Source organism: Phalacrocorax aristotelis, chromosome 5 (genome assembly GCF_949628215.1).
Source record: "Phalacrocorax aristotelis chromosome 5, bGulAri2.1, whole genome shotgun sequence".
Taxonomy (NCBI): domain Eukaryota; kingdom Metazoa; phylum Chordata; class Aves; order Suliformes; family Phalacrocoracidae; genus Phalacrocorax; species Phalacrocorax aristotelis.
This window is the reverse complement of record NC_134280.1, coordinates 5340885-5364578: the sequence shown is the minus strand read 5'-3', so window position 1 is coordinate 5364578 and position 23694 is coordinate 5340885. Positions and strand designations below refer to the sequence as shown.

The 23694-nt window shown below is 38.3% G+C and overlaps 1 protein-coding gene across 15 annotated transcripts in view; it reads left to right on the top strand.

The window, feature by feature from the left end:
* The window catches only part of ARHGAP15 (Rho GTPase activating protein 15), a 347486-nt gene that overhangs the window by 31564 nt on the left and 292228 nt on the right, over window positions 1-23694 (top strand). The gene's annotated exons all lie outside the window — the stretch shown is intronic.

Sequence of the window (23694 nt, the reverse complement as noted above, 5' to 3'; positions counted from 1 at the left end):
ATTGGTATGGCTAGGCATGGGAATAACAATTTTCCTTCACTGAAAGACAAAATTCGGCTTTGGTGGCCGGGATCATAGCATCTACTCAGCATTTCAACTTTCAAGTGTTACAGTACTTAAATACGGCTCCTGTAGAGAATGGTACTTACAGTATCAGATCTATGCCACAATTTCTCAAAAGGCAAACCCTAAAATCAGAGAAATGTAAAGACGCAGCAATTACAACTTGGTAAATAAAGGACCACTTCATCAGTAACAAAAATAAGTCTTGCTGTAAGAATGAATGAACTGTAAGAACCAGACACTGAAGTCCTCTTATTATTTTAATAGTTGACAGAGTTGAAAGAGTTGAGTCATTTCTTATCCATTACCTTTTTTTTTTTTAAAAAAAAATTAAATAGTGAGGAACTCTATTGCCAGTTGTGTCCCTGCCCCTGTACTCCTTCTGAGCTACTAAACAAACTGATTGGTATGAGTCTCCCCTGGTTAATTTTCTTCCATAATGGTGGCAACTTGCAGCTGAGGCCATATGATGTTACAAAATTATTTATGCAATGTTAGCCACTTTTTGGACTCCAGATCCATTTTGTTCTCAGAGAATGCAAATGAGGGAGAAAACTCTGCTGGCTGGGGACAGAGTCCCAGGTCGCAGTCACTTCTCGCAACCATGCCAGCCATTAATTTTTTGTTGTGTTGATATAATGGATTCCTATGAAATATTCAGCTTTCTAACAAAGTTATTAAATGGAGGAAGCCTACAATAACAGCTGTATCTTCTTCCCTTTTTACTTCAAGTTTGAACTCAAAAGCCAGACTTATTCAGAGATATATTATTTTAATAATTAATCTCTTTGGTATAGCTTAACTCATTTCACCTTGATTTCCGGAAATGAAAATATATTTAGATATTAGCAGCTGATAGGGCACTCATTTACCTTCCATTTAAACAATGTTGTTCACCTCAGACACACCGTACATGTTTCGTCCTTTTTATCTGAGGCGAACTGTTCCTCCATTACAAACCTGGAACGATGCTTATAGTAATTTACTGGAATACTATAATGTATTATCAGGAAGAACTGTACCTTTGAAAAAGTTTAAAAGTTAAGTATATTTAATGATGCCTAACATATTTTATTGGCTGTGTTTAACAAAAGGCACTAGGCTGCAGTTGTTTTTGACAAGCATGAAAACATCACAGCATGAGACTGCAAAAGGAATTATGTAGAGAAATTACAAGTGATCCATCTCTCAATGAATTATCCACCTCAATAGCCTGCAGAACTCAGCTACCAATTAACACCTACTTTATTACATGTTGGGATGTACTTAATAACTTTCATGTGTTTATGCACTATTACCTTGACTGATGCCTCTTGTACAATTAGGCATAATTGGCATATCAATATGCAAAAGTTAAAAGGATTAACCCTCTTAAAACTAATGAGCATTTCTGTATCCAGCTGCTAAATGAGACAAAATTAGCATTTTTCACTTTTGGGCAGGATTTTATCATGCAGTTTCTCATTGTTGATATTACCTTGTTACATAACTTTAGTTTTGGGGATAGTATGCTGGACTGTTAGAGAGCAAGGGCTCTAAAAAGTTAAATTAGACATAAATATTCACTGCCGCATTCCAATAACCATAGCAGGTACAATATATGTTCATTGGCTGAGAGCTGAAAAGTTGCTTTGTGTTACATTTGTTTAGTAGCTAATTATATAAAAGCGGAATTTTACCGAGTATATGTCATTTTACCAAGCAAACTTGGCTCCAACATAATAGATTGAAAGCTTGCCATGCTACTAATTTCCTTTCTATTTCAATTCTTTTCATCTCTTTTTGCCATGCAGAATTTTCTGACTAGATATTGACAGACTGAAAGTGTTTTGGTGTATTTACTTAAATAAGCCTCTTAAAGATGTTTGCTAATGCCCAAACTGAAAGGATCCAAACATTTTCAAAATGTGCTTTAAATTCGAGTTAAAAGAGCTGAGAAATATCAATCGCATGTATCAATTGCATCCTGACATGTCTGAATCTGTGACTTGTGAAGGATTTGGAGGAAAGTGATGGAGGAGAGTAGTCTCTGACGGTCCGTGTGTCTTGAAAAAGCAAGGTCCAACTGATATACACACGCGTATGTATACTTGTGTATATGTATACATTTAGTAATCCTGTTTTAAAATTCGTGATGCTTTTTTCCAGTGCGCTTATATATACAATCTTCACTTCTGTCTTTAAAGGCACACACGTCCCTGCGTAAAGATACGTATTACCAGTATGTTCAGCGAAGCTAATGATTTTTTACTAGGAGATAAAAAGGATTTTTCCTGATTTTCTGTTTGGAAATTTTCTGTTTTGAACAGCCTGCCTCTGTTTAGGTGGTGGATGTAATCTATCAGGTATCCACTGATTATGCTTATTTTCTATTTTGCATTGACTGAATAGTTTTGTCCTAGCATCAGAGAGATTTTTCTTTTTAAAAACTAGAAATAGCTGAATAAGGGACTCCATATTACTCTTTCGTCACCCATATTCAGTGTGCGCACTATACTCTATGTTCTATTAATAAACGGGTTAAATCCTCTTTACCCAACTTATGCAAAACCTACTGACTTCACTGGATTAAGGCAATCAGCGTTTGGCACATTTCGAACAATGAATAGAAATATATATTTCTAAAACATAGTTGGGAAAAAAAAAATTAACACTCTGGACAATAAAGGGTAAAATCCAGGCACAAAACTAGAAAGATCACCGGTGATTTATCGAGAAGAAAATACATCATTTTCTCTAAGGGATTTGTTGTATTCTCAAGCATTTGCTGTGATGCTTGTAAGCACACCTGGGGCTATACTTTTGAAGGTGGACGGATTATTTTCTATAGTGTGACAAAGAAGGGTATGCATCGTACGTCAGTAGGGCCATATGCACTTGTGCATTTTATAGTAGTAAAGATGCAAATGTGGAATGCATAAGCTAGCTGATGCAAAGGCTGAAAGTAGATTCTTGGGGGGTTTACGGTCTTTATTTTGATGGAAATGCTCGAGCTTTTTGTAAAGGTTGAAATTGATATTAATGTAGAGTTTAAAGAGCACAAATCACAAAGCTGGACACAGACTGTGGTAAGCAAGGGCTCTTTCTGTGCTTCATGCCAGTATCTGAACTAGCAATGTAAATGAATATTTGCTATTTTCATCCGTTAAACGCCAGGGAAGCGCATTTTGCTTCATTCAGAACAACTTCAGACAATGAAATGTCATTTTTTATTGGTGTCTATATTGAGAATTAGAACCTATTTAGACATTCCAAAATGTTAATGTATTAGAGCTTTTTCTGATTAGGTGAAACAAACTTCTAGGTTTATTTATCTCTCTAATACATTATCAGGGAAACGGGAAGCAATCTTCTTTTGTTTCTTACTCTTGTGATCATAGAACACTTGCCAAAGTTATGGCTAGCCAAAAAGACAGAAATAAAATTGCTAAAAATATAAGCCTTCTGTTTCGCAGAGTTTTTGAGCCATATTTTGAAATTGCAGGGTTTGTACATGTTTACTTCAAATCAAGCTTATAGTCAAGTTTGAGGCTTTGTTTGTATAGATTGTCCTGAAGTAGATCCTGATATTTAATTAAAATGACACTAAATCACATTGAATTGATAAGACTTGGCATCTCAAACAAAGGTAATTGCCCGTATTGGTTTTGTACAAAAATAGAGCTGCTTGGAAAATGTGCAGCCAACACAGACTGTCAACTCCATTTATAGATCAATATGTGAAAACCATTGATCAGGCAGGCATGTGTAACAGTAACACTTTGCATTTATTTGTTGTTTTTATACCATGTTAAGGCTTACAGGATTATCGGCTTCCAAAATATTTTGACTTCCTCATAAATATGCTATCTGTTTAATGTTAATTACAAGACAGGCTCCAGCCCTCTTCTAGGGAATTTTCAGTTTCATTTCTATGGGTAGTTTTAGCTGAAAATGGATTATTTCAATCTCTGAGAGATCATCAGAGCTTCTTTTATACTACAGTTTATTTAGGGAAAGTTTTTGAGGTTTCTTTTTTTTTTTTTTCTCAGTTTGCTTTTTTCCCCAGAGGGAAAAACAAACCTTGACAAAATATTTCTAAAAGCAGAAAACCTTCTCCTGTCATAGTTGTGTACATTTGAGGTGGAAAAGGAAAAATATTCTCTTTATTGTGTTCTAATAGTGACTGCCCAGGCTTTATTCTCTGCAAATTTTATTATCGTACACTAGTCCATTACAGATGCATCTACTTTCCTCGCTGTAAGGAAATAGCTGTGTACCCTGCAAGGTGTTACACAAACCATACAATAGTATTGGGAGAGACGTAGAAAAATATATGAGCTTCCCATGATAAGTGTGCGAATTGATAATAAATGCAAACTTACACCTTGCTCGCCCCAAATATTTCAGAGTAGGTATGAAAACAGTGACTACATAAACACGGTCCGGTTTCACTTCATGAACATGAATATTGTAAGGAAAAAAAAAGTATCTGTTAAGTACCATTAGTCGTTCTCCTTTCTAGTGCAGGAAAATGAGAAATGAAGTGTGTCGTATGTCCCCTTACTGTAATCAAACTGGTTTTGTGCTTTCAAAACCTAGATCCGCTCTCTGGTGTGTGTCATGCTTGCAGACCGACTCGTTCGGCCCTTGACTCCAGTTTTTCAGCCATTTCGTACGCGTGTCCCTTGGTCCCCACTTGAGGAGCTGCTCCAGCTCCGGGGCAGAGGCCCTCAGCCTCCACTGGGCACCGCTCCCAGATGCACCCCGACCTGCTCACGTCTCTCCTACATACCATAACTCCTTTGACGTGGAGGCTGAAAGTAGAATATTAACGCATTAGAATATTTTAGGGTCCAGTTTACCTTCAATAAGCAGTTTTTCTCAATGGAGCAATGCAAGTTTCCTCCCAACCCTTTCTCAGGATCAACATTTAGTGTGCAGGTGTTATTTCCTTTTATTCTTATATATGCCCTGTGAGAAGGGCAGAATATGCAGAATAATGTATATTTGCATTATAGCACTTCAACTGAAATAATCTTGGCTAAAAAGGAAGAAGTTAATTTTATTGTTAACCTCCCCATTTCTTTCTCCACCAGACATTTTCACTGTACCGTTTCAGCTGCGTAGCTTGATAGGCAGCATCATAATGAGATCATAGAAAAAAGAAATAACCAGCACCTATTTCTTCTTAAAAGCAAGGATAAATTCATTTCAGCTCTATTAAGGAAGTGGTGAGTGTAACTGGTTTGGCTCCCTTGTTAAACCAAACTGAAGTTCAGACAAGATATTATATGAGTCGGAATTGCTGATTTTGACTTTTACTCAGTGTGACAGAAGGGTAGAAAAGAGGTTCAAAAACCTCCAGGTTTTTTTTTTCTGGTTTTTTTTTTTTTTTTTTTTTTTTTTTTGCAATCTTACATTATCTCATGCTGTGAAAATCTTTACTCTATTTACCAAGCACAAATTAGTCTTGCCAAAGGTTCTGAAAGTTTGCTACTTCAGCTTAGATCCTAAAACTTCAAAGAGAGATTCAACTCTACAAATTAGCGTATGTGCTCTGCCATGGCTATTTTAACTGGAACTTAACTAAATTCGTTTATAATTTAGTACTGATTGAATGCTGCCATAAATGTACACGGGATACATTTTTTAAAGTTAGTCCTCTGATTACTAATTTGAATAAAAAACTCTAACCTTGTTAGCATCTGGACTTATTTCCATAATAACAACCCCTTCAGAACCTACAAAGTAATGAATAATTGACAACAAATGAAATGTTTTGATAGTTGTCGGCACAAAGCATGTTTAATGTTTTGTGTTGCTTCCTAGCTAATTATGTAGATGACACATTTGTCAGACCTTGACTGCCATTAGAAACGTGTTTCCAGAGGGGAGAAAAACAGGCTATTCATAGAGTAATTAACTAGAATGCTCAATGACCTGTGAGAGATTCAAATGGCTGCCAGTTCAGACATTGTTTTGTTACAGAAGCAGAGGGGTAATTAAAATTCCAAATTACAGTGCTATGATGAAGCATTTGTTTGTTGACAGTATACTCTTACTCTAGTTTGTTAATTCTTTTTTAAATTGCTTCTAATCCATTTTATAGCTTTAGGAGTTCCGTCTTTGAATTTACTGACAACTAATATTATGGTAAATTGTTCTTCGGCGGAGTACCGCGGGCTTGGCAGTTTCATGGGAGCACAAGGTGGGTGGGATAGAATCGCTGTTCTTTCCCTAAACTGACATACCATGTGCTGTCATCGAGACGCGGCTAACGCGGCACATCTTGTGAAATGATATGTTCATAATTCTGCGTTAGGGAAGATGTCTAGTTAGGGGAGGAAATGGTTCAGATAAAGTAATAATAATCAAACAAATTGAGGAAGGTGTCCTGAAACGTTAGAGGAAAAGCCCTGACACGGCTGGGGTGAGGATGACCGTGGGTTAGGTAAGCACTTTGGGAAGCCGAGGTCTGCTCCGTAACGGAGAATTGGAGGACAGTCGTCTGTGTGAAGAAACCAAGCACAAAATACGGAGAATGGGGTATTTCATAAGACTCAAATGTATCTTTGCCAACGCCCTTTGAGGCAGTAATGGACGTGACAGGCTAAGACGTCTTTTCCCGTATAAATGCGGACTCTTTGCAAGTCCAAAGTGTTAAAGTTCTCTAAACAATGTATTAAATGTAAGCCCGGGTGAAATATTTATTTACTTTGCCAAAAGTGAGAATATGGTTTTGTTAAAGAGATCTGACAGAAGTAACATGGTGTTTGATGCAGGAGAGCTGACAGCGGCATGGAGTGAGCGCTGATTATCCTGAAGACACTGTCAGCTAGGATTGATTTCCACTTTCTCCGTTTATGTAACGGTTCCTGTAATACAGCTGACCCCAAATCACGTTACCTTGTCATTTCTCTGCATGGATCAAGAAGGGATGAGCTGAAAATAGCTAGGCACTGACCTTGAACTTGCCAGAAAAGTGAGAAGTGACAGTGGGGGATTTTCAGCGTGCGGTCCCCGCACAAAGGCGCGGGCGGCTGCTCTGCAGTTGCGGCAGCACAAGGGGGCAGAGCAGCACTAGAGATTACAGGTGAAGCAGCTGATGCTACCGAAGCACAAGTCTACACCAAATGGCTTTGCTTTTTTTTTTTTATTTCTCCTTCCAACACCCCCCCCCCTTCAAAAATTGGGGAGATGTTAGCTAGAGGAGCTGCTGACTCCAAAATGTTGATAGTCCCATCATCCGTCGCTTGAAAATATGATTATTTGAAGCGATGCTTAATATTGAAATACCTTCCTAACTGAATGCATTGCTAGGAAGTTTTGCATCCTCTCTATGAATATCTCCCCGTCATTTTCCTAGCATCTAGTGAAAGAATGAAACATTTGCATTATCGTTAATAGAGTTGTCTACAATTTGGGGGATATTTGACAGGATCAATGCATTCCTCAAAGCCTGAAAAGCCCTCTGAGTTTCATAGAAAGCAGGGTGTAAATATTTAAAAAATATTTTTAAGCTTATAGGACAAACTAAAAAAGAGTAAAAAAATTAAAGAGGTGGGTTTTTTAATCCGTCAGTTGTGGCATTTCTCTCCGTTGTAATATATATATATATATATATAGAGGGGAAAAAAAAAAGAAACCTGGGCTGTGAAAATACTATTTACCATCTAAACCCCATGCTCCACTTCTTTTGTTTCATATTTTCTTTTCATCTGTGCTTGCCTCTTAACAGCCCTTTTTGTCTCTGATGCTGGCAGTAACTGTGGAGACATGAGATGCCAGTGCTGGCTGTTCTCAAGGACCTGGCGCTTTGGGGTGTCACCACACGGTGCGGGAGCTTAGGGCAGGACCAGGAACCCTGTGCTCACCCTGTAAGCTGCCTGGCCAGACTTCCCACCTAAATTTGGCGACACCAGGGTGTGTGTGCCTGCTGGAAAGGCGATGACGGGCAGTTCAGCCCAGACCTTGCTCTTCCGCCTAACCAGATGAGGATTCCCTTAAAACACGATCCTTTCCCTCAAGGGAATATCAGATTCTGTTCCTGCAGTGCAGGGTGGTTTGACTGCTCTTCCCTTTGATCTAAGGCTACCTACTGTTCACTTGCATTATCAGGTATCTTTGGAATAGGAAAATATTATTGCATTTTTTTTTTCCCCGTCAACGAATCCCTTTTTTTCTTCACGACACTTACAGAAGTAAACTGTGGCTTCCCAAATTGGTAGAAAAGCAGGTAAAGAAATATTCTGAAAATATCTTCTTAGGGTAGTGTTAGTAGTTCTTCAGTACACACAGGGAAAAGCAAGGGTTATAAATATGTGTTTCTTCTTTCACAATTATTGGTTTTATTGTAATCTATGGAATACTAGTAGAAACTCATGGTAATATCAGTTTTTGGCCACATCACACAGGATGTGACACCTTGCTTAAGAGCAGGGTACAGGTGCAGGCTGAGGCTACCATTTCTTAGTGGTACTCGGTGACTGGGTAACCAACAGGAATTTAGAAGCAAAAAGGAAAAAAAGAGCTCTCCCTTTCATTTTCTATTAAAAAATGTGCAGAAGTGATGGATTTGATGTTAAATGAGGTGAACTGTAACAACTCCAAATGTTTATCTCCTTTGTCTTAGCTTGTTCAAAACCAAAGGACAATCACGGGGTTGAATGAAGCGCTTGTAGCTCAAAACTTGCTTGTTCCAGAACTCTGCAAAAATGAAGCCTTTGAGCTGTCCCGCTAAGGAAAGTAAGCAGACTAAGAAAAACTAGACGTGAGGTTTTAACTAAACAGAACCCCCTGAATAGTATTATTTTCTGTAATTTAACATCTCGTTCAAATTGAAACGATCCCAGTTCTGTTGTATCATTTTCATTATTTCATAGTCCGTTCCACGCATCCTTGGGGGGTTTTTTTGCTAGCAGGAAAAACTTATGTCCTGCATCTGTTCTGAATGTGCTTCCCAGGCTTCTATATTTTCTGCTATTTTATCCTGCACTCAAATATATGATGTTAATGACACTGAGATTATTACCCTGATGCTGAATATCCCAATGCACTATAAAGCTACACCTCTTTGCTTCAGGAGTGAGACGGCAACATGCCATGATGTTAGAGAGATAATATTTTATATATATATAATATTTCAGTTGGCTTCCATGACAGTGTCCTGTTGTATTTACTTATTGCAATCAAGTGGTGAAGAAGCTGGACTAGAATTTGCTGTGTTTCCCCTGGTTCCAGCTTGGACATTGGCCTGCCAGGAGATTTGGAGTCCTTTCTTCTGTTTCTCTGCCTGTAGAATGGGACCGAGGACGATGCATATCTCCCTTGCACACATTACATGGTCTGCCTCAGAGCTGGGTTGACTGTTATGTTTCAATCATGCTCATTACGTAGATAATTCTACTCTCATCGTATTAACTCTATTAATTGAAATAGAATTATTCCACAATTATGTTAGTGTAACTGAGAGGTGAATTTGGCCCCAGGTCCTGTACATTTTCCTTATCTATATTCTCTGTGCTTAACTGTGTCACTATTTTTCATAAAAAATCTTGTTTTGTCTTCATCATTAATCAGTTCTGTTCCCATGACTCTACACCCATGTGCTTTTTAGCAGCATTAGGTTTCTCTGAGGGCTTCCACGTTTTACAGCGTATATTTCAAAAAGTGCACTTAAAAGTATTGTTTAAGAGCCTCTTTGGCAATATGTGTCAGTGCACACCGTGACAAGGAACATAAGCTGTGAAATTTTATTCCTCTTACGCTATCTTTATTAAGTACTGTGTTACAGCTGAATTGTGGCATCTAACACGTTTCCTTTCAAAATGCCATAAGATTTGAAAGATGTAGGTACTGAAACTGAGATGATATCGAACTTCCCATAGCTAGTCTTGGGCACCTGTCCTGCATAGTTTCCCACAGGGGAAAAGTAAGCTCCATTTCTTTAAATTTCCAATGAGAAGGGACATGTGTCTCCTTGCATTGAGTTACATTATATCACATCATGTGACACGAAATGACCCAATGCAACATGACAGGAGAGGTAAAAAACTAGGGTTTTTTCCTGTTTGTTTGTTTTATTACTGCAGTGAAATAATTGCAGTACTGATGCAATGAAATGGGGATCAAATTATTTTGTGCATGCCCTAAATACATGTGCTGTTGCACAATATATGGACATGCTTACTAAATGTTGTTTAATGCACTGAGAAGAGGTTTTAAAACAGACAGTAGAGTGTCCTTGTTAGGCAACATGCCTATTCTTAGACAAATAGTTGACAGCAGCATTCTCCTGCCCTAAACCAGATCAAATTCCCTTTGAAGTCAGCTTTTTTTTTCTTGCGGGAGCAATAAGTACAGGATCCGATCCAGTCATGTTAACATGGTAATATTTTATTTTCTGTTTGATTTCTTGTTGGGTGAGGTTCATAGCTTAATGGAAATAGGCCTTGATGATCTGTGATTTTGCGTTTATCGCTGTGCAGGCATACATACACTGTGATTCACAGCCATGGCAAGACCGGAATTCAAACCTTCCCCTTCAAAGGGCCCAGGATCCTACCCCTGAGAGAAAGAAGGAGCTCGTGTGTTCAGAACACAGACTGTAGGAAAACAAATTATTTGTATTTCAGAGACCAATGCTACTATTTTGTATTTGTTACTTTAGGACAGTACTGAATACGCCTAAACTTTACAAACAGTTACGCCTTTCTTTTCATGACTATTGACTAACTGAGCTGCCACATATTCTGACAGTTACAGTAAAAAGTTGTGTTTAAGAGTACAGCCAAAACCCAAATAAAGCAAAAACATGTTATCCTTCCTAGTCTCTAAATCTTCCCCCAGTTTTGGAATCAAATTTGGAAGACTGTGAAATACCCTATCCCATTTTTCCCGTACTTCCCCCACCTCCCAGAGCTCTGCAAGAAAGGTTGTTTTCCCAGATATTTCATCCATGGCCAGAACTGGAAGTACTGCAGCTGTGATGAGTGAATCTGTTCTCATGACATCTCTAGCCCCAAGGCAGGTAGAAAACCCAGACGAGCATCCAAACTTTTGTGTGTTTATTTGGACCAAACCTGGGTTTTGGACCAAATGAGCTTCACATCAGCAGTTCTGTCATCCTTAAGAGCTCATTCTTCTTGATTGTGGTCCTGAAGTCAGGCTCTTACTTTATAACCTCATTACACAAAGAACCCCTGTGTTTAAAAATTAAAGTGCCAGGTGCCAACTCTTTTCAGTAGTTGGCTACTTCAACTTTGAGCTTTCCATTTTTTATCAGCAAATGATAAACTGAAAATTCAGTGTTCCCAGTTTAGATCTTTCTCAAAATTAAAGTGTAAATCTAAAGTAGCCACCTGTAAGCACTAAAACCTGAAGATATTTGGACACAAGTTAAACAAATTGTTTTAAAAAACTGCCAGTTGGTTTCATCAGGTTTTAAGAATAACTTTGCAGGGAAGATCCAAAATTTGTGTTTTAACATTTTCAGACCTGATTTTTTTTCTTTTTGGGTGGGGGTGGGGAATTTTTTTTTTTTTATATACAAGAAATTGAAGAGCTGGGAAAGGAAATAACATGACTGTAGATAAACCATTGCAGAAGGACATGGATGATACCACCAAGAATGTTTCAAAAGCAGGGGAAAGGCTGGGTCAATAGGCTAGTGACTGTGAAAAGCACAGAGCAAGTAGGGAGCTGAGGGATTTTGAGGCAGGTGGGCTGGAAGAAATAGGGTGGGAAAGGTGGATCTACTGCAGCTGTGGGCCCTGGCTGGAGGAAGGGGCGTGCTCCTGGTCTGCAGCACTGGTGCTTTGGTAGCAGTCTGGGAACAAGCTCCTCACCTATTCTGTGGTTTAGCTGAAAGCTCTGCCATGCATGTCCAGGTAGGTGTGGACTTCCACATACGGCTGTTTGTAGAAAATCTCTAATTGCACTGAATTTGGCTGAAACTCCTAATCCTCCAGTCGTGTGGGTCATATGATTTTTATGATGATCTAAACAAGAGAGACATCCTAGCATACTCTGAGCACTTTACGTGCCCATGCGTCACCAGTTTCTTAAATACTGCCATCGTTTTCCAAGAATCTCTTTTGGTGTTAGCTTTTTTCTTTGTGTAAATTCTTTCACGGTGTTACGGCAGATGAGCCTGATTACATGAAAGTTTACCTTTAAAATACTCCCCACTTATCATGCAGTTTCCTTACCTAGAAAATCCCAGGGCAGCCACTGCTAACATTTGATAAGATTTGTACCTGGTAGATTCCAAATTACATTAATGCATGAAGCCAGTGATGCCAGGCTCCCTATTGTTACAGTTATTAAAGCTGTAACTGAAATGATATCTTTCATATTGATCTTCAGCTAGCAGCTCTTATCCAGAAGCTTTGTTTCACATTAAAGACACTAATGATTGTCTCTACAAAATGAGCGGCTTAATAGTTAGAAAAAGTTAAATGGAAAAAAGAAAAAAACTTTGATAGCCACCTTTGATAGCTCTTCATTCGAACATCTCTCATAGCCACAAAGTGCAAGCCAAGCGTTAATAGACCTTTTAATAAAATGACTTAAAAGAAATCAATGGGATTTCTCACAAAGCCTCATTTCCAGCAAGATATATTATTTAAATGTTTGTATTCCTCTGAAGAGCTCATGTCCTCCCATAGTTGCCAGAATTTTTCCTGGAATTTCTCAGGGTATCTTCATAGGGTCTTCACTTTTTATTTTCATAGGTCTGGTTTTGATTTTACTACTTTATTGAATATTTTTTAAAAGTGGAGAAAAGCTCTAGTCAGTAGACAGTAATAATTAAGTAAAATATTTCATACATTACAAGTTCATATAAGAAATCATGGGGGTGAAAAGACAGAGGGAAGGAAAGAGAATTGTGTTGAGGGGGAAGGAAAAAACAAACCACAAAACAACCTCAGAAAAGAGTGGACTGTGCAGACGTCCGCAGCTAGAAAGCACTTCCCTCTCCTCTTAGTGTCGTGTGGGTATTCAGCCCTTATTTCTGCTGTGTTTTTCCCATGCATCAGCGGAAGAGCCTGGATTAAGCTAATGCAGGGACATGTTTTTGGCCGCTTATTATTTATTACAATTTTAGTTCCAGGTTTCAAAAACAATTAGGGAAACTGCTTAATAGGAAAATGGCTCTAATTACTTGTTAATTGAGGTTATCTGCTTCACATTATTCAAAACGTAAATTGTGTTGACACTTGTACCCAGATATGATTACTTAATAAACAGACTGAAGAGGCATCATGAATGCTTGCACCCCCAAAAAAGAGGGATTTTATTTTTCAACTCTGGTTTGCTCATCTGAAAGATGTTTAAAAAGATATAATTTACATTCAGCTTAGTTAATGCATGTTAGTTCAAAAATACATATCATGTGCTTCAAATGGTGCAAAGGTGAAGTACTGAAATTTAATAGTGAAGGGGTTTATTAAGCTTACGTATAATATGTTCAGGTAAGCTTTACACAAAATTAGAAATAGGGTTTCATAAAGTATGGTGTTACCTCCTGAATAAATAATGTAGCTGATAAGTCAAGTATCTGGATCCAAACAGAATACCAATGTTAATATTTGTCATATTAGTATTTACTCTTCTGTAAATATATTTACAAAAAAAAGGGGGAATTTTTTTTTTTTTAAATAGAAACTCATTTAGGAATGAGAGAGACAGGGTTCTGAAGAAGATTATATTTTCTAGAGCAAGGTAATTCTACAGTGTGTGAATAAAACGAAACTATTCCCTTTTCCTTACACATTAGTGTGCTCTGGGACCTCTCCTTTTTTTACAGACATATACAATCCCTATTTTTAAGGTATGCGACCATGAGTTAGGTTTCACAGTAACCAAATGACTAGTGACATATAAGACCATGATTCCATATGAGGGAAATCTGTGTATCTGCTGGCCATGTCAGTGTGGGTAGGATCAACCACTTCAAAGTACTGTTTCTTGGGTTTCAGTGTTTTTTAATATTTTTTTTTCCACCCAATATATGTCTACACCTCATAATTTCCTTAGGAAAACAAAAACGTTTATTACAGAGAAAAAAAAAAAATAGTGAAAAGTACTATTTTTGTTCTAAAGACTTAACTGGTGAACCCGTTGAGAAGAGAGAGATTTCACGTGTGTTTCACCTTGAAATTTCCCTGGTTGAAATGAGAGAAAGGCCTCGGTTCAGGCAGAGATGCTGTGATTTCAGCCTTGGAGTCCCTTTCTCTGTTTTAGACTCAGGACTATCAATTGCTAAGGCATTCTTGAAAATGTGAACCTCCACAAGCCATGGTGGTCAGGCAAGGAAGGCAGGAGAACTGGGGGGGAGTGGAAAAAAGTTAATGGTTCAGATCAGAAGAGGCTGATTGCACGATTCACAGGATAATTTGTACTTTAATATGCAAGCATAACTCTTCCACCTTGAATTTTTTTTCACTTATATTTTTCTTACCTAAATATCTTTTTAAGGCATTTTCTATACAAATATTATTACTCTCTTCAGATTTTGTCAAGAAATGAGGGAAAGTTGCAGAGCCCATGAGGATGGAAGTTTTAGAGCTGTGTTTGTGCCCATTAATTTTCTCTTCTATGATATTTTCCCATTTTCACTCTGTTTGACATTGAGCCTGAGCTTTGTTCCTGACTTGTAGCCTATGGCAGTGGAACGGGGAGATGAGACATCACGGAGATGTAGAGCACACATAAAAAGAGAAGATGTGTAAAAACTGAAATGACATGGCAGCTGAAGCAGCTTGTTGCTCAGCTTGGTTGCATGTTTGAGTGGAGAAAGCGAGGTAAATTGTGATATGTAAGAGAATAACACTCGACAGGGTGTATGGTTGTAAGGTATATGGATGCTCAATCATGTGGTGAGGCAGAAGGCTAAAGGACAAGCGCCTTCAGTATCCTCACAGTCTGTAGATATCCATATGACCTACAAAACAGAGGGTGTTAGGCTCAGAAAAATATCACTTGCAAAGCATATGCAAGCAATTTTAAGAAAAGAAGAGTCCATTTATACCATTTGACTACCTCTTAATCTTTCAGTAATTATTAAAAGAATAAAGTTTAGGGGAAAAAAATCAGCATCACATCCTTGTGTGTGTATTTGCACCATAAAGAGATGAATTCTCACAGTAGTATATACGCGACCAACCATTTCCACTTCCCACTGGTTATACTTAAGCACCTATTAGAGTTACTCGTGTCTTTATGCTAATTTTTCTGAACATTTACAACAACCACAATATCTGCGCCTCAATGGGTTTCTGTAATAGGTCTGATGATCTTCAAATCTGGAGTACAGTTTCTTAGGTCAGTCTCCATTTACAGTATTTTGGATATTTGAGGTGAGAAGAGAATCGCCCTTTGAATACGGACACTAGAACATTTTAAGGTTTCTATTTGGAGCATTGTTTTAAATTTTGTTAGTTCTAGAGCCACATAGAAAATAATGTGCAAATTAGTTTCTATGGCAGTGTGTAATAAATTACTAAAGAAATTGTGATTTAGGGGGATTTATCTTTCATTGTGTTTCACTTTAATGCACACACATATGCTAAAATATCTGCTTATATCTTCTTGGAGGTTTAAAAAATCAGCATGACTCAGTATGCCAGCTTGCGTCTCTCTTTCTGAATGTACGTGCAACTATATAAATGAGACAAATTATCCCATTTTTGATTTGGCGACTTTCCTTACAGCTAAATAGACAATTGTACAAAATGCAGTGCACTGCAAAATCAACTTCATTATTTTAGCATGTGGAAATTGTAGATTCCAGGTAGTTTTGTTCTTTTTGTAGGACAACGTGCTGTACATTCAGCATTTTATAAATCCACAGTCACTGAATGTAGGTGGTGACAGAGATATACTGACTAATCGACTGGTTTTTGTAGTGGCGCCCTTTATAGAGATAGACGGGCCCTTTACACAGAGAAAAGCAGCCAAATGCTAAACAGTGTTTAAAATCTTCCCTATAATAACATTCACCCAGATATTGTATGGCTGAGAGGACTCCTGCAAGCGCTGCAGTGCTGGACCAACTGACGCTCTGTCCGGCAGTTTTCCAAATTCTTTAAATTCTGAACTCTCTGCACAGGAATAATGCGTAGAATCTTGTTGTATCTCTAATTTTAATAGTTTAGTTACAGCACTTTTACAGGTGTGCTGTTAAGGTGCTGCGGCTGTGAACAGTGATGCAGAAAAGACAGGAACAGTCAATAAATATTTGTGGAGTTTTGTTTGGCTGTTTTAAAATCAGGCGTGATTTGCTTACGAGAAACTGATGACGAATTAATAATGGCTAATAATAATTTGAATGGTATCTACCAGTGCTGGTAATTTTAGAAAAGATGGCAGAATTTTAAGAAATGTAAATAAATGTCGAGCTGGAGCCTTAGAGAGTTTTCTGAGGTGGTCCTTCCCGGTTGATTTCAGCCTTAAATAACTATTGGGTTGTCGTGGAAATTATGAAAGGTTCAAAAAGGGCAATCATTGTGCCAATACTCAAAAAGGGATGATGACATGACTTGGAAAATTTTATAGGCAGATTAACCTTACACAGTATTGGGTCAACTAATGGAAAAATTGTTGCAGAGTTTTCATCAAAAAAGAACTGAGGAATATAGTTGATGTCAATCATCATAACTGAATAAAAACAAATTAAAAAAAAAAGAACAAACCACAAAAAGAACAACAGAACAGCATTATTTCTGATACAACTCTCTCCTTGAAAAAGGCAGCCATATTTGTGAAGTATGGTGAAAGTTTGTAAGTCACTCGACTTAATAGTATGTGACATTCTGATTAAATATTAGCTATGTGCTGTATCAGTGAAGCACATGTTAAATGGATTAAGAACTGATTAATTTACACATTTTGGAAAGTAGTCCTTGGGGAATCATCATCAACTGGGTGAATTTTAGAGTTGTTCTCCAGGGACTAGTGCTAAGCTTGACACTAATCACTCTTTTTATCCACGATATGGAAGTAAATAGAACAGTTCTAATAACATTTTAAAATAAAGCAAAGATTGATGGACTGGCAAATAAGTCTGGGTAAAGGCACTTGTGGAGAGTGATCTGGATTGCTTAATGGCTGAGAGTGATTTTAATTTATCCAAATATATGTATATATGGGAAACACAGGCCATGCTGTTCCCAGAACTAGGAACCGTATTCTGAGGTTTTACTGCAAAACAGAGCTCGGGTGTTTCCATGTCAAAAAGTTTGAGCTGACCCTTGCGAGTGACAATGAAGAAGGGAGGTGGCAAACGTTCCATCCTGTCAGTGGCACTGAGGAGGAGGAGACTAGAATAGTGATACTAAAATAATTCAGATTATTCAAGGAAGAGGCCAAAGAAAAAGTATCAGAGTTTAGGTAAATTATCTTGCCAATGGAGGACCTATAGACCTCAGCATGTTTAAATTATCTGAAAGAAATTGAAAGGCAATTGGTTTCCTACTTACCTACATTAAGGGACAACATTGGGCACCAAATGGTTCTTTAATGTAGCAGAAAAAGGTAATACAAGATGAAACGTCTGGAAGTTGGAACCCCCCCAAAATAAAATGAGAGTTACAGTACATTTTGCAAAGATGAGTGGGAAACTATCAAGAGAATTGGTGAATTCATCACTTTTTCATGCCTTCAAATAAGAAATGGATCCCTTCCAGGGAGATATCAAACAGAAATTTCCTAGGCTAAGTCCAGCACAGTTTGCATAAAATATTTATATAAACATTTCTATAAACAGTGCCATCTTAATTCCTCATCCATGTCAAAGGGTGGAGAAGCAAAGAGATCCAGTGGCAGGTGCTATTTGAAAGCTTTCATTGGACTGCGGATGAAAGAGGAAGAAACCCAGCACATAAGTGATAAATCAAAGCCTTTTTCCTTCCATTACATGATGTGTGTTGGTGACTTTGCTGACAGTGTGGTATTTGTCTATGTACAGCTTGGTATAGATGCACTGAAATATATGCTCCAAGTTCTGTTTCCACGTACCACCAAAGCTTCTAATAACATTTGGCTCATTTGTTTTCTTGAGGTGTCTTTTTCCTCTTCTTATTTTTTATAAAAATTTTTAATATTTAGTTTTCATTTGTTTATTTATATTAATAAGGTTGATAACTTCTCTGGAAGTGCACCCAGAGTAAGTACCGCCTTTGTGCGCTGCCCACGTTTTGGATGGCAGTGGATAATTCTTGTTTTGTTTTGTTGAGGGTTTTCTATCATACGTAAGGTAGGTGACTTCTCTATCAGAACAGAATGAGGAAAATCAAATCAGGGCAATTTTCAGTCTGTCTAGACGCTTCAGAAGTTTCAAACAGGATAATTCCATTTCTTCTTTTCTTTATCGGCTGTATTAGTGTTATGTGGTTTGCTGTCAGTGTAATGCCACAAGAGTAAAACCAGGAGATTGGGTGTGCTTGGATCGGAAATATGCACTTCCCTCTCCCACATGTTCTCTTCAGTACATGAGAACAAAAGGGATTGTTGTATTATTTGAAATGTTTCTTTGTCTATGAAGGGCAAATAATGAAATAGTACTTAAGGAATATCGCCAACAGCATTTTGCAATTGTAGTTCTTACTTTGCCAAGACACAAAAGGATGGCATTTTTTTCTTTTTTTTTCTTTATCTTTTTAACCTGTGTGTCAAAGAATCAAATCAAGAACCCTGAAGCCCAATGCAAAGAATTCAAAGAATTAATTTTGATATTTAAAAAAACCCCTACAACCCGACCTTTTGCATTACAGTACTTTTGGTGTGTCAGCAGGTTTTGGCAAAAGCTAGGATAATAATTTTGTGTGAGACGACGGCAAGTTGCAAGTGGAGAATCCCAGCGCTGGGTGACGGTATTAGCAGTCACTGCTGTCCTACCTGGTTTGCTGCAAGTTTGATTAAATATAAAACTGAGAAATCTCAAAGGAAGAGTGGAGAAAAGTTAAGCTTTTAGATATTTTAATTTTTTTTCCTAGAAGAATATTGTGAAGTCAAGTAGAAGAAGGCGGCGTTGTCCTGCTAATTGACCTTTGCAGAATGATGCATTTGCTTATAAAGCTACTTGAAGCAGATGGGTTATTATTCTGATTACTGCCTGTCTTTCATGTTAGTGTTGACAACGGTACCTGGGAAAATCTGTTTGAAAACTTTGCTTCATTCTTTCTCCTGCTGCGTATGCACTTTGGTCCTCTGAACAATACTAATACTGATTTATTTTTTTTTTTAAGAAATTGCAGGTCGTGGTCATATGAGAGACTAATATGAGCTAACGGGTGAAAAAAAAGCATTCGCAAGCTTACTCAGGTTATTAGGGCAGAGGGAAGGGGGAGCAGGTGGGAAGTTAGATGGCCATCTAGATATTATCAACCTGACGGATATCCAAGTGGTTCTGTATTACAGTCTCTAATTTTGATATCTGAATAGTTTTTATTAAGAATTAGCTATGGGGATTTCAGCCATAACCTGTGTTAGAAGATGTTCCTTCCAATCAGATTAAAAATGTACTTTGTGAAAATTCCTGTGCTGATAAAATAAAGGACTTTCCACTGTAAAAGCCAATGTTTTGCCTCCGCGTTGCCTGGAATCAGCAACCTAAAAGTTAGAAAGGAGGCGGTCTTAGTGGTTTTTTCCCTTCTGATTAAAGAAGCCGAACTAAGCTTGGAAGTCAGAGCAAAATAGTTTTTATTCAGGTTCTTTGACTTTTGTCACTGGACGTTCATAGTGACTTTTTTGGCTTGTGTTCCTTATAAATCTGATATCATTGGGGAGCCAGGACGTTTTCGGCACTGCTCCTGTGAAACTTGGACGCAACAATTTGACAATATGTCCAGACCAAAACAGATCAAGTAGTCACACATGACTGATTCGGCGGAGCATGCTCAAAGACAAGACTGATGTCTCCGCGCAGCAAACAATTCTCTAGGGAAGGGACAGCGCACTGAAATCCAGTCACCCCAGAGTAAACACTAAGTTAGACACAGCTTAAATGTGCCTTCGAGCACAGGCTTCCACTGCTGACTAGAGGAGAGCCCCGGGCCAGGCTGCAGATCCAGCCATGCTGTAGCTTTTAAATATCTATTCAGCCTGCTAGCAAGTGTCTGTAATTGTTAGAGCAGTGTTGGGGTGTGCTCCGCAAGGGGAAGGGGGAGAAAAAAAAGAGAAAAACACTTGTTAGAATAATTTCGTGAATATGTTCCATGGGTATTTGCAACTCATTTTATTAATTTTCCTTGAGTGTTTGTAAGTGTGATAGTTTTTCGCCAGAATGTTGGCAGAAAGGAGGAGTCCTGGAAGACTCCTTTGGAAATATTCTCTGCTACAGACATCTCTTTGATTTTGCTTTCCCTCCTCTTAAAAGTTTGAGTCATCTAATCAGAGAGCAGAAACTGTAGTATGTAACTTCTCTAACGACACTCGTACTGTGTATGAAGGACAGCTAAAGGACTATGAACAGCCTCTAAAAATACCATTGGATCTATATGCACATATGAAGTTGTTAAAATAATCTCAATTCAAATGTAGCTTATTATTTAAAGTAATTATTATGTTTCAATTTGCTGTTAAACTCTATTTTGGAGTAAAAGGATATTTTATTTTAAGACAAATAATGTTAAAATTACCTGCAGTAAGGTTGGCTTTTGGACTTAAAAAAACAGAGGCAGAAGCTTTTTTTCTACTAATTTTTATAAAAAGACCCCCTTGTTACCAAGTAGGGGTTTTTTTCAGTTATTATTTCAAAGGGCAATGAGACAAATTAAAGTGAATCTTTATAAAAACGTCTTTTTTACTATCTACCTTTGCTGGTGCCATTGTTTACCATGGAATATTTTTATGCAGTATGGTACACATGGAATGTGCATTGAGGATAAACAGTTTTAGAGAGGTCTGGATTTGGTTCACGCTACTTTCAGTGTGGTCTACCTTCGGTTTTTATACACCACGGCCACTGAGTGATGTGCAGTGCCCAAGGGAGTTTTAAGCTAAGCTGGGTCTCGGAAGCAGGCTACCCTGTAAGCAGTACAGACGAGGCTGTGCTCTGGTTCATGTGGCCATAGCTCTGCTGCTCTGGTGTTTGAGCCAGTTTGTGTCAAGTTAGCCCGGGTATCCTTCCACTGCCATTGACAATGGAGAGCATGTTCTTACACAAGGATCTCTGCAATTTCCTTGCGTTGTTCTGTTTTGTAGCTCCCCCCCTCCCAGTATATTCCACCTCCCACTTCGTACTTCTGGCACTTATATGTCCACAGGTGTTATTAAGTGTAGGGTAGCATGTGGTGTCCATGCTTCAGTGCTATCGCAGAGGAAGGACTTCCTACAGGAAAAAAATGATCACTTTCAGTGTTTTGCAGGCTGCCCATCTAAGCCCATCATTGCCTGGCATCTACACACTAAGGGCAAGGATCCAGCGAACTTGTGAGTGGGCACCATGCCATCTGAACAGATGGCCATGGAAGTAGGCAGCCAGTAGACCATGTATGTGCATCAACTGTGGGTGTTGAGGGCAAGATTCCCAGTGGAGAATGTCCAAACAGCTGTCTGGCCTGAGCCAACATGCCTACGACCAAGGAAAAGTGCCATCCCTAAATCCTGCTGAGTTGGATTAACCTTCAAAAATAAAAATTGCTTCTGCAGTAGCATAAGGTGAGTTTTTGGCTTGTTTAAATCTGAGAGAAAGAATTAGGTAGGCAGGATAAAGAGATGCACTAACGTACAGTCCACTAGAGAGGACTGAGCATTTGTCAGGGAATATTATTAATAATTTTATACAAGGGTATTTATATGGCATATAGTAACTGATGACTTGCAGGAGTGTGACATCAATGTTAATTATGCTCTCTGTTAAGACAGTCCTTTCAGGACAGACGGAGCTTTTGAGTGCATTTTGATTGCAGTGTATGTGCTGCATGTGATTTTGTAAAGGCAATTCTTTTGGATTTTTTTTTGCGCATTTACTTACTAAGTTTTAATGTTTGTTTGTTTGGGTGTTTTGTTTTTGTTTGTTGATTTTTTTTCTGTTTTGTTTTTGCTTTCCCCTTGCCCTGCGAATGCTATTCAGGGGTGCAGTTTCAGGTGAGAGTTGCTGACACAGTTTGCTGTCATAGCTGAGTTCTCACATTTATTGTCTTTATTTTTCTAAGATCTAAAAGGGGACATGAAAAGATAATCTAGCATTACTCTCTGTCTGTATTAACTTTGATTTTTACCTTTTATAGACATAACATCAAAGAGCACATTTTTGCAGACATAGATGTCAGAGGCAAAGAACACTGAAATACTGGTGTCTACTGCATTTTTTTCCTGCTGTTTTTACTCCCTATTTCCTCTATCATTGGTGCCCTGCTCATCTGTGATTTTACCAAAGCACCTGCAGTAGTTAAGATTAATATATTCTAATACTGTGGTGAACCAAGTTACAACTGTGTTATGAACAGAAAAATCTGAATAAGAAACCTATCAAAATATTTTATTTCATAATATATATATTTTTGTATGGCTAGATGAGTACTGTCACAGTGTGCGTGTTGCTGTATTTTGTTACATATTACAGGCTGTATCAGAAAAGGCTAGTACAAATATTTAAAAAGCCTCACTTTAAATGTTCTTTTCTTGAATCAATGAGTATTGCATTTAATACAATTAAACCATACTGAAGCTTTGAGATCAGGTTCCAGTTTGATTTCCAGTTGGAAATCCTGAGGATTATAGGTAACGTTGCTGCTGGTCCCTTTGTGATAGTTTGGTCTCCAGGTACGCGAATCTGAGCGACCTGCAGTCAAATTTAGAGCAACCTTGGGATTTCTCAGACTTCTATGGGTGGTAAGAACCTTTTGTGGCTGTCTCCTCTTCCACATACGGTTTTGGCAGATCTCCTACTCCTGAAAAGGCTAAAAATGAAGCCAACTACATCAGCTGGGACTCCCTCAAAGCAAGGATCAATTGGACAAATTTCAAAGTCCGTTTGAGTGGCAAGAGAGGAACAAAAGGGTTCCCACTCTAGGGAAAGTCTACTCCTGGGAAACAGCAAGTCGTTAATGGAGAGAAGTACCTAGTTCCTGCTGTAGGCTTATCCTTGGAGTTAAAATATTAGCCCAAAACGGATACCCCAAATTTGGAGCACCCCTCCGACAATTTTGGGAAAGAAGGTGAGAAGCAGATCATGCTTTGTAAGCAAGCACGATTATTTATTCTCTTATCGCAGAGAATCGGTTCATATTAACACTGGCTGAAATTTAAACTAGAATCTGAATAATTATCTAGCTTTTATTTCATGAATGAAGCGGCTGAATAAGTCGAGATACTCCAGCGGTAAAAGCGCCGCGTTGCTTGTCTACAGCAAGTTCTGAAGCCAGGGAGCACGCCCATGTGATTAAATTGCCTTGATATAAAATACCTACCTTCACAGGCTCGAATATGAAGGAGGACCCTCGCACTGTGGGAGAGGTCTATAGGATTCTGATTTATAAGGGAGCAAGAGGTCAAGGGAAGTAAAACTATTATCATTATTTTCACAGGCTCTGGAGATCTGAACTGAATATAGAGGGCAGTGTGCTCAAAGGGAGACATGCAGGGGGAATGCAACACAATCCTGCTTGGTTTTTTTTTTTCCCCCCACTGACTTTCGTCTGT